At 46.7% G+C, this 11,925-nt stretch overlaps 1 pseudogene; it reads right to left on the reverse strand.

Annotated features, from left to right (window-relative positions):
• Nucleotides 1-374: 374 nt before the first annotated feature.
• LOC112076742 (adhesion G protein-coupled receptor L1-like) overlaps nt 375-11,925 on the reverse strand; it is a 38,059-nt pseudogene continuing 26,508 nt past the window's right edge.

Below are 11,925 nucleotides of genomic sequence, written 5' to 3' on the forward strand. Positions count from 1 at the left end.
ATCCACAACACACACACACACCACACACACACACACACACACACACACACACACACACACACACACACACACAACACACACAACCTGAACAAGAACAGAGACACACTGGAAAACAACACACCACACACACACTGGAAAACACAACACAGACGGAAAACCTGAGACACAACTGGGAAACACACACGTGCACGCAAACACAGAAATACACACACAAAGAAAAAACACATCACATGTATGTATATTCCCCCGTGTACTTGAGCGCCTACAAAAAACTAACAAAAACCACAGACACACATGCACGCACAACCACACACCCCAACTCAAATAACCACACACTCATACATACAGGAAACACGGTAATARTCAGTCCCCACCTAGTGATCCTTTAGGACAGGGACGGTCCACAGTCTCTCCTCTCTGGGTGGAGGGCCACTGCACCCCTCTGGCCACTCTGGACTCACACACCTGGGGCTCTGGGCCCTGGACGGGTGGGCGGGGAGGCCGCCTGGTGACTGGTACGGTGGCTGTGATTGGCCGCAGGTCAGGGCCCTTGTTGATAGCGCCAATGGGGTGAGAAGTGGGGGCCAGGGGGCGGGTGGTAGCAGGGCTAGAACTGGAGGTGAAAGGTCGGGCTGGAGTGGTGCTGGTCACCTGAGTGGTCGTCAAAGGGCCTGAAGAGAGAGAGACGGGGGGACGGGGGGTGATTTGGTTTAGTTTTAAAACACATAATAAAGCACATGTATAAATAAAATCATTGAGGATGACAAAATAAAGTCAAAATAAAGTCAAAGATATAGATAGGGAAAACGAAAGTGAGAGACAAAAAAAGGGAAATAAAACAAAAGAGATGGAATGAAAGTGGTGAGAGGGGAATAGAGAAAGACAAAACCAGAGCATGAATCAAAGAGAGAAAGGCACGTAAATGTTACATYTCTCACAAGTTCAGTTCAAAAGTTCTCCGGATGATAATTACGGCACAAACTACTTTTGAGCATATCAAAGCTTTAATACATCTATATATGACTCTTTCAGTGTTCCTATCACTACCCCTGGAGAGGGGGGAGGGAGCGTGCACGGCAAGAAAGGAAGAAGAAAGGAGGATGTCAATTATTGATCAAATGTATATGACAGAAGTCACTACCGACATTAACAACCAACTTTAATGCACCCATAAAAGTAACACATCCCAACTACAAAATCTCAACTGATCAAACACCTACTCTCCTCTAACAACACTGGGACAAGACTGTCTGTCTGCCTCTGTCTTTCTCTCTCTCTCTCTCTCTCTCTCTCTCTCTCTCTCTCTCTCTCAGGGCCAAATGCTAACTCCAGATAGGCCTGCATCGCTAAAATATTCACCCAAAACACAATGGATAATTCATCTGAAAAAGCAAGGTACGTACAAGAGGGCGAACAGGTGGTGATTTGCATTTGTGCAAATGTCCCACTACAACTGACATYAATGGRCAAATTATACCAGAAATAAAGGTACACTGTACACACACATCTCAGGACTCTGCGTTGACTCACCAGTGGTGGGGTCCGGTGGTCCGAACTCCAGCGGGTATCTCAGAACATTATAGTTGTTCCAGATGTAGAGCTGGTTGTCTCTGGGGTTATAGTCCACAGAGGAGACGTACTGGTAGGGGTTAGGGAAGGGGATGTGGACGGGCTCCTCCCGGGCTCGGTTCGTGTTGTAGGCGTAAAGGATCAGGTCCCCGCCGGCCTCGCTGTCGTCGTCCTGGTAGACGCTGCGCACGGCGTAGAGCACGCCGCACGCCATGAAGGCGTTGGACGCCAGCCTCTTGTCGAAGCTGGTCTCCCAGGTGCCCTCGAAGCGCAGGGTGTATGGGTTCACCTGGGAGGAGGGGGGGTGATGGTAACCATAAATATATCTCAAACTACAGAAGAAAAACTCTCAATCCTGGTGTTATGGTGATAAACACAAGAAAGTGTATTAATGAAATACATAAATAAACATTTAGGCCTACTTTAGTTGAGCTTAGAAATGTTCAGTCCAACTCCATCCCCCTGTTACACTCCTCCCTCTTCTATTCTCTCCACCACCCTGTTACACTCCTCTTATACTCTTCTATTCCCTCCATCACCCTGTTACAACTCCTCTTATACTCTCTATTCCTGCCATCCACCTGTTACACTCCTGCTCTTATAATCTTTCATTCCATCCATCCCAATGTTAACACGTACCTCTATACTCTTCTATTCCCTCCATGTCAACCATTTAGCAAGCTACCTCAGACTTATACTCTTCTATTCCGCTCCATCACGCTGTAATAGCAAGCTCCCTTAATACTCTCTCTATTCCTTCCCCATCAACCGCTGTTAGCAGCTCTCCTCATAATAATCTCTTTGATTCCCTACCCATCATCCGCCGGTTATGCTCCTATATACTCTTTTATCACCATCCATCACCCTGTTACACAGTCCTCTTATTACTTTCTATTACCCCTCCATTCCCTGTGTCAACACTCTCTTTACACCTCTTCTATTCCTCCTCATCACCAGCTGTTACACCCTTTCTACACTCTTAGTATCTCTTCCATCACCTGTTAGCATGCCTCCTCTACAGCTCTTTATTCCTCCATCACCCTGTTACACTCCTCCTTGACAACTCTCTTCGTCACTGGACACTCTTCACACTCTTGATTCCTCGGTACACTCCTGTTATAAATCTCTTCTATTCTCCTCCATCACCACTGTTACACTCCTCTTATACTCTTTATCCTCCTCCATCACCCTGTTACACTCCTCTTAATACTATTCTATTCCCTCCATCCCTGTTCACCTGCCATCTTATACTCTTTCTATTCCCTACCATCACCCTGTTTACACTCCTCTTATACTCCTCTATTTGCCCTCCATCGACCCTGTTGTCCCTTACACCTATCCCTCATCACACTCACCTACTTCATCTTATTCCCTCCATCACCCTGTTAGCACTCCTCATTACAACTCTTTCATAACTTTTATAATTCCATCGCGTTTTCCCCGACTCCACCGCTCTGTTACACTCCTCTTACACTCTTCTATTCACCTCCATCTGACCGGCCTGTTACACCTCTTCTCTTATCACGGCCATCTTAAACTCTTCTATTCCTCCATCACCCTGTTACACTCCTCTGAATTAACTCCATCAACTGTCCTCTGTACTTATTCCCCCATTCGACCACTGTTTACACTTCCTCTTACTACTCTTTATTTACCCTCCAGTCACCGTGGTTACATCTTTACTATTCCCTCCATCACCTGTTACACTCCTCTACCTGGCTTACTTATTCCCTCCATCACACGATGTTACACTCCTCTTACAACTCTTCTATTCCCTCCATCCACCCTGTTACACTCCCGTTTACCTCTTCTATTCCCCCATCCACCTGTTACAATCCCTTACACTCGTTCTATTCCCTCCATCACCCTGCTTTACACTCTTCTATCCCGTCCATCACCCTGTTACACTCCCTCTTACACTCTTCTATTCCCTCCATCACGGCTGTTAACCCTCTTACACTCTTCTATTCCTCCATCACCCTGTTACAACTCCCTTACACTCTTCTATTTGCCCTCGCATCCTCCTCTCCTCCACCCACCTGGCTGACCACCAGTCGTCCGTTGTTGGACTCTGTGGCGTAGATGACCCACAGCCCGTTCTCGTCCACCGCCAGGTCGATGTCGCTCTTCCCACCCCAGCGGTAGGGCGATGTGTCGTGGTAGTTGGCGTTGGCGATAATGGCCTCGCCGCTCTTGATGCGTGTGCGCAGGTCATACTTGACCATGTTGCGTGTGCGCTCCTTATTGTAGAACACGGCGCCGTCGTATACCACGAAGCCKGTGCCATCAACACGGTTCGGCAACCTATAGGAGGGGAAGAAGTGGGTGGTCAGAATATGACAGGAGAATCAATAACCCATGAGCTTTTGGGCTATGACCGGCTCATAAGCACATGTCCAAAGAGACCAACAGTATGATCCCATACATTAGAACAGTGGTTCTCATACTTCTCCATCCCATGGAGCACAAGAAAAAACATGTATTTCACTAAATTAATTGGACTTCACACTGACCCCTGAGGTGCCCCACCAGTGGTCCACAGATCAMCACAGGACCCCATGGAACCCACACTGCCATTCACCATCCATCTACAGCAGTATTCAAATAAATCAATGCAGAGGCAGAGGGATTATTTGATGTGAACTGGCGGGGGGGCAGAGGCRGTGCTCACTTGTAGGTGGTGGTGGCKCGGTTCTGTCTGAAGTCGTCCCAGGAGGCGTACTCATACAGCATGTCGGTGCGGTAGGGAGTCCAAGGCATAACATAGAGCCGGTCACCTGACTGCAGGGGGTCCTTACACCATGCCCCCGACTGATGCTCCGCCTCCTGCAGCGAGCTGGCCGCCTGTACCCGCAGCAGTGTGCCCGGACACACAAAGACTGGAGGAGAGAGGAAAGAGAGAGAGATGGGGAGAGAGAGGGTGAGAGAGCGAGAGAGAGGGAGGGAGCCGGATGGATGAGAGAGAGAGAAGAGAGAGAGAGAGAGAGAGAGAAGAGAGAGAGAGAGAGACGAGAGAGAGAAGAGAGAGAGAGCGAGGGGAACTGAGGTAGATACATTATCAGATCAAAAATGAAGGAATACAAAAAATCTAATTTGCTAAATCATCAGCATTGAGCCTAAGAGCTGCCTGTAGTGCTCTGATAAATGGTAGATTCCTAGCTGCTTGCTGCCGCAGATAGGATTTCATCTGATTAATCTTGGCCTACTTAAGGTTTTATTGTGCATGTATATTGTAAAAGAAGCTCAGGTATTCCTGCTCGTGGTAGGAACTAACAGTATGAGTTTTAGATGTGTATCAGTACAGGTGGTTGGATCTCAGTCAAGAGTAATGCCATGAAGTCTGGGGTAGAAAACAAGAGTACGTTTGGCCAGGAGTCCCTTCTTCTGTTGTTGCAGATCCATACTTCACAACACACACACACACACCACAGCACACACACACACACACACACACGCACACGCACACATTAACACATGCACGCACGCACACACACACTCCCCCTCCCCCGACACACACGCACACACAGACACACACACAGACACCACACAGACACAGAAGACACACACACACACACACACACACACACACACACACACAACACACACACACACACACACACCACAACACCACACACACACACACACACACACACACACACACACACACACACACACACACACACACACACACACACACATTCTGCCTCCTACCCTCCTTCCTGTGTCTCATAGTCTCTCCTGGAGGTCACCCACTGGGGACTGCTGTAAATTGGCTGGCTGACGCACTTCTCTCTCAGCCAGATAGTGTCTGACCTGGGACCAGAGGACTGTCAGGTGGCGGAGGGGAACCGGGCGGAGGAGGGCGGGGGAAAGGTATTATATGGAAAAAAGCTGCTGGCATCAACAGCACGGTCACACGGTGACATCACAGGAGACTCTGTGAGGACGTGAGAGCGACGGAGACACTACAGGGACACTACAGAGACACTACAGAGATACTACAGGGACACTGCAGGGACAGTACAGGGACACTACAGGGACAGTACAGGTACACTGCAGGGACACTACAGGGACAGTACAGGTACAGTATAGGGACAGTACAGGTACAGAATGAAAGAGCTGAACAGAGACTCCCAGTCTTCTCTGGATACTCAGTTATTGTATGTGTCCTGGCCCCAGCAGCCCAGCCAGTCAGTGTGTTGAGAACAGAGGAAACTCACACTGGTCACGTTATGACTGAACTGATCCGTGGTCTAACTGGTCCCTGCAGGGGCGTTTAGACAGTCAACACACACACACATACACAAACATTGCTGCCAGATTTACTAGGATGGAACTAAGCCAGGATGCTACATCCTTGGAAATGCTACATACCGTAGGAGATGGCAGCATTTCTGAGAAAGGAACGTTTAGGAAAATATTATTTTTTATTCCTTTACGCTGCCTCTCTTTTTATGGTTTGAGGAAATGTTTGCTGGTCACAATAGTAGTATCAATATGTTATGCCTCTCTCTCTCCCCACTGGGCACACACTGGCTGAATCAACGTTGTTTCCAGGTCATATCAATGAAWTGACATTGAMCCAACGTAGAATAGATGCTGAATTGGCGTCTGTGCCCAGTGGGATGTTTTAGTCTCTCAGAAGTGTGTGGCTGTGTGCTGTGCCTCAGTGATGATACTGTTGTTGTGTCTGAGGGGACTCAGCAGGGATGAATATCTTACGTCAAAACATGACTCAAATCAAGCCTGGGCGTAAACAAACAGACATTGAATAGAGGGGCTTCACAAAGGGACTGTCATGCTCCATTGTTAAAACAAGCAGCCGAGGAGCTACAGTGGTTGATCTAAGAATGGTTTCCAGCAGCAGGGGTGTTCTAGCGTSCTGGGGAGCCCCATAGTTATTAGMGRTATTAACGTARGCAGTGGCACCCCCGTAGAGTTGAAAATATTTACATTGGTMCAGCCCACTGGTTTTGGGGAACCCTCAAGGGTCAATRTGTAATYTGAATGYAGTCCTYRTTTACAGTGACTTTGTCAGGTATTCTTCCCTCATCTCTATTTTATAACACTTCCAGCAATCCTATAAAATACACAAGAAAASTAGCTCAGGGAWAAATGGCTGAATTCTATTAAGCTGTGATGAGGATGAAAAAACAAACAACAGCATCAAAGTGAAGAGGAGTAGAGACATAAAGAGCATGCAGAACAAGCCACTGCATGTAGCTGAGCCATAAACAAAGACAGAACATCCTCCTGCCTCAAGGTAGGATAAAGGACAGACCAACACAGGCGTGCTACTGTCCTGTCTCTAGTCACGCACACAACAACACAGGACACACAGACGGACAAGCAGACAAATGGACGACCTGCATTTACAACCAACACAACCAAAAAGTGTATGGTGGGAGTCTATATCTGAAAAGAGTCCATGACTACTGTACAGACCAGCCTTGGATTACAGAGTCCTAGGTAATAAAAAACAAATGGCTGGTGCAGTGCATTGTCAAGGGCTACCTTTAATCCACAATGCTGATTCATATTGGGAATGGAAAGGGGGATACCTAGTCAGCTGTGCAACTGAATGCATTCAACTGAACTGTGTCTTGCACATTTAACCCAACCCCTCTGAATCAGAAAGGTGCAGGGGGCTGCCTTAATCGACATCCACATCTTCGGCACYCGGGGAACAGTGGGTTAACTGCCTTGCTCAGGGGCAGAACAATAGTTTTACCTTGTCAGCTCGGGGATTCGATCCAGCAACCTTTCGGTTCCTGGCCCAATTGGGTTCTCCATGTACGGTGAATCACAAGAGGTTTAACAGGTATTTATGGGACAAATCATTGATCCCAGTAATATATTAACAGCACCACTACCCTGAATCGGCTTCACACTATACAGTAGCATAGTCAGCATTACTGTATAACTGGGTGTTGCAGTAAAGAGTAAGGGCTAATCATCCTATGTGTTTTGTCCTGTTATTCTCTCTGTCCCTTTACAGTCTGCAGATAGTAACTCTAACATGGCTCTCTGGCTCTGCTTATTCTAATTAGCTGGGTGTTGGGTGGGCTGGCAGGGCCGGGTGTCAGTGGGGCTCATCACTGGACTGGCCTCCCAGGCGGTCACACTGAGCTGGCACTAGACACAGACAGACAGAGGAAAGAAAGAGAGAGGTTCACTCACTCACACACACACACACACACACACACACACACACACACACACACACACACACACACACACACACACACACACACACACACACACACCCACACACACACACACACACACACACACACACACACACACAAAGACAAACAGAGGAGCCGCTCCGCTCCACACCCTGCTGGGAGGCTTCATTAACTCTGACCTGTTCTTTCAGCCAGCATGCCCTCTTCCTGTTTATTCTCTCTCTGTATAGACAGCCTGACCTCCCAGGCAGCCACACCCTGCTAACACACACTACCACACAGCCTAGTATTATTAGGACCAGCACTATATGAATTTAGGTATTAGGTATTAGAGATGGATATGAGGTATTAGGGATGGGATATTAAAGATCGGACTAGGTATTATCCTAGTCCGGCCTAGAACAGGTTAGCCTGAGTCATATTGAGCTTCTGGGATTAGTTGAGATTGTTAGATTAGAGGAAATACATTTTTAAGAGCCGTGGAAATCTGGTCTGGCACAATCAGAGCAGTCACGGTCCAGTGGGGCCACACCACTAGGCAGTATAACCAAACCTACTGTACTGTAATACAACTTACCTTATCAAGGATTAACAACCAACCTTCATGCTTTTATCTGCTGTGTACAGGTGTGCATCCCAAATGGCACACTATTCCCTATAATGTGCACTAAAGTAGTGCACTATATAGGGAATAGGGTGTAAATTGGAACGGGCACTATATCTTCTATTGTATACACTTTACAGCAAAATACTGCCATGAAAGAATGATAGGAAATTAATTTAGCAGCTGTTCCCGGCACAAGACAATAGGTCAACAGTGACTGTTTCTCGTCAATATGAAGCTGTGGCATGAATATGATGAAAGGAACAGAATCCCCTTTGAAATGACAGATACTGTACCTTACTACCTTGTTGGGAATAATAATGACAGTTTTGACTGGTGATATAGAATTWCATCTAAGCAATGACAGCTTGCTGAGATCATACTGTGTGCCGTTGTGGGCAAATCATTTTAACCCAGGGACTGCTGGGGAATATATTTCTAATGGTTATGTTCATATAAAATCTGTCATTACATACTGTATTATAATAAAGCAATTGTATCATTCTACTGTGATCATAATGGGGTATAGAGTAATGAGATATAGAGATATCTCAATGGAGACTGTATGTATTTCTAAAATGGCTGTGGTTTTGTTGTTGATGTAATGTGAGGCCATGGATTGATATGATTGTTATGTAAGACACAGCCTGGCATAGCCCAGACCTGACCACATCTCTCCTACAGTAGTTTCTTGAGACATCCTCTAGAGTCTAGATCTTGGGTTATCTATGTACGTTAGAGTGTCTGGAGAAATGCGTCCTAGAGTATCCCACAGACTGGTTATGGGGAGGTGATGTACAGCCTGCCTATCCCAGGGTCATGGTCATTAGGACACACATAGTTTTAAAAAGTTTTGCAACGGAAACCAAAAATGAGCGTTTCTCATTGGACAAGTCCAGGTAGTCCCTCCCTGTTTCAGTCTGTCTTCTTCCATTTGGTGCCTAATGAACAGGACCCAGTAGCCCCTTGACAGACCTGGCCTGGCCACGGAGAGCCTGCTGTTCTAATTGAATCCCACACCTGTTCCTGGCAGGTAACTGCAGCCAGCAACCAGCAGGGGGCACAATGGAGCGCCATGAAACCCCTCCTTCAGCATGGACACTTAATCGTCTGGAAGTAAGAGTACATCTGTGAGTGTGTGAGTGTGTGTGTGAGTGTGTAGGGTGCAGGTGCGTGTGTGTGTGTCGTTACCCGTGAGCATGTTGGTGTGTGTGCGTGCGTGCGTGTAGGTGTGCTTGAGAGATAGCAAGCGACAGAGAGAGAGAGAAGGAGAAAGAAGGAGAAAGAAGGAGAGAGGAGAAAGAGTAAAGGATAGAGTGAGAGTGTATTTTGTGGGTGTAAAAAAGAAGAGAGAGAGAGAAACGGAGAAACGGAGAAACGGAGAGAGTCAGAGGAGTCAATAGGTTATTTCCTGTGAAATGAGAATAAGAGAGGGAGTGAGTTAATTCTGTGGAGGAGTGAGAGAAAGAGAGAGAGAGAGCGAGGTGGGAGTCCCAGATTGTGTCCTGTTCCTTTTGGACAGCAAGGGGGTCAAGGCAAGGTAGTCAAAACAGAATACTAACTCACACATACACACACACACACATCTACACCGACACACACAAACCTACACACACRGACACTCATACACATATCCACACACCACACACACACTGTAGACAGAAGGAAGGGGCTGGCACTTTTATCAACCGTCATGTTCACTTCAAGACAAACCCCTTCACTGAGACCAATAGCAGGGCAGCAGGGCCTGGGTAGAGAGAGAAAGTGTCCATTGAAACGTCTTATCTCCATGAGAGGTGCACTGACACACTGAGTGGCAGCACAGGTGGTCCTACTGACAGAGCTTCACAGCTACAGTACRCAGGACACCGCCTGCAGGTACGGGTACAGCACTGGAGTGACACTATGACAGGCCACAATTCCATTTCAATTCAGTCAATTTAGATAGTCAATGGAAAATTCGAAGTCCAATTTTCCGAATTGCTTTGGATTTTGGATTTTCAAAAAAATGTAACATTTAAAATTGGATTTTCAGTTTACTTCCTGAATTGACTAAATTGAAACAGTATTGACCCCAACCCTGCTGAGCTACTGTAGCAGTAGCCAGCACCCAGCCAGTTTCTTACTCTCTTCATCCCTCTACTCTCTCTTTCTCCATCCCTTCCTTCCCCAGTGAGGGCTGTCCATACATCTGCCYCTGGCGGTGTGTTCTATCTGTCCATAAAGGTCCTGACTTATTTCTATTCATGGCCACCTGCCTGTGCCAGAGCTCTTTAGCTTTAACAATGTAATGACTTCTCAATGTACAGTCAGTCAGTCAGTTCCCTATCTCTCTCCTCTCCCTCTCCCTCCYTCCCCATCTCTCCCTCTCTCCTTCACTCTCCTCTCTCCTCGACTGCCTGCTGAATAGAATGTCTGAGTGCAGTGGGTCACGTGACCAGACGTGTGTGTGGTGGGTCATTCCTAATGAGGAGCTACTGCCTGTCTCTATAGCGACTGCTCCTCTCTGTCTCTCTCTCTCTCTCTCCCTTCCTCCCTCCCTCCCTCCCTCTATCCTCATTCGCCCACAGAGACTCTATTTCAATGGTAAATAAATGTGTATCTACACTCTCAGAAATAATTATTTGGCTGTTCCCATAGGAGAACCCGTTTTGGTTCCAGGTAGAACCCACTGTGGGAACCAAAATATTTCTACCTGGAACCATAAAGGGTTATTCAAAGGGTTATCCTATGGGGACAGCCAAAGAACCCTTTTAGGTTCTAGATAGAACCTGTTTTTAAGAGTGTAGGTGTGAGGAATACTCCCCCCTCCTTTAGTCCCCATAAAAAAACAATATTAAGGCTGTGTACCAGGTCTTACATACTGTAGATTCATTTCCTTGTCTCCTTTCCTTCATGATCACTGATTAAATACTGTAGATTCATTTCCTTGTCTCCTTTCCTTCATGATCACTGATTTAAAAAGGACTTGATAGGTGACAGAAAGATCGGTGACACCTATTCAGTCAATTCACGTGTCAATAGTGATAAAGGAACGGTGACAAGGAAATGAATATGTAAGTCTATCAACACACAGACTACAGACAGTCTGTCTATCTGACTCTGTAGCTAGCTACTGATGACGGACAGACTGTCCATCAGTCCGACTGACATTCACAGACCAGCTCCTGAACACAACAGCAGAGCAGCCATTACCATAATCTGTCAATCAACCAATCAGTGAATCAATCAATTAGGATTAATGAATTAACAAGGGGACAACGGGTAACACAATCTAAGAGTGTTGTTAATTAATAAAATATGTGGATATAGAGGTAATCATAATAAGGAGTAGAGTTAAAGCGAGGATAGAGGGAGGAAGAGGAGGGGTCTTTAGGTCACATGGTCACTGGGAGGAACGGTAGTAAATGTGGGTAAAACAACAACAAGGTGGATCAAGGGGGGGAGGAGGAGGAGGAAGAGGAAGAGGGTTCGCTATAGCTACCAGGCAGGGAGTAACAAAATGGTGGTCGGTCGGTTGAGGGAAAAACAAGACACACAGGAGCAATGGATGTCAGTGAAAAG

The sequence above is a fragment of the Salvelinus sp. IW2-2015 genome, unplaced genomic scaffold (assembly GCF_002910315.2).
Source record: "Salvelinus sp. IW2-2015 unplaced genomic scaffold, ASM291031v2 Un_scaffold3977, whole genome shotgun sequence".
In the NCBI taxonomy this organism is placed as follows: domain Eukaryota; kingdom Metazoa; phylum Chordata; class Actinopteri; order Salmoniformes; family Salmonidae; genus Salvelinus; species Salvelinus sp. IW2-2015.